The sequence below is a fragment of the Triticum dicoccoides genome, chromosome 1A, assembly GCF_002162155.2.
Source record: "Triticum dicoccoides isolate Atlit2015 ecotype Zavitan chromosome 1A, WEW_v2.0, whole genome shotgun sequence".
Classification (NCBI taxonomy): domain Eukaryota; kingdom Viridiplantae; phylum Streptophyta; class Magnoliopsida; order Poales; family Poaceae; genus Triticum; species Triticum dicoccoides.
The window spans coordinates 347520521-347521263 of NC_041380.1; positions in this window are offsets into that span (position 1 = coordinate 347520521).

The following is a 743-nucleotide window of genomic DNA, read 5'->3' on the forward strand; positions in this document are numbered from 1 at the left end:
GGGTGGCGGCGGAGATGCCACGTGGCGGCGTCTGACTGGGCGCGGGGGCGGCGGACGTTGTCCGGTCCGCTCCAGACACGTCCAGCGGCGGCGGATCTGGGATTTTTAGGGTTAGGGGGGAGAGGATCCGCGAATTTGGAATGGGGGGGGGTATATATAGGCATAGATGGAGCTAGGAGAGTCCAAAAGAGGTGCGGTTTTTGGCCACGCGATCGTGATCGAACGCTCTAGGACATGGAGCAGAGTTTGGTGGGTTTTGGGCCAAATTGGATGGGTGTTGAGCTGCAACACACACGAGGCCTTTTTGGTCCCTCGGTTAACCGTTGGAGTATCAAACGAAGTCCAAATGGTACGAAACTTGACAGGCAGTCTACCGGTAGTAAACCAAGGCCGCTTGGCAAGTCTCGGTCCAATTCGGAAATGTTTAATCCCCACACACGAAAGAAAGCTAGAAATGACCACCGGAGGAGAACGAAGCGCCGGAATGCAAAACGGACAACGGGGAAAATGCTCGAATGCATGAGACGAACACGTATGCAAATGCAATGCACATGATGACATGATATGAGATGCATGACAGCGATAACAACACACGGAGACAAAGACCCGAACCCGAGAAAATAAATAACTTAACGCCGGAAATGGCAAGAGTTGGAGTACAAATAGGGAAAGTTACATCCGGGGTGTTACAACACTCCACCACTACGAAAGGATCTCGTCCCGAGATCTAGGACTGACAGAAC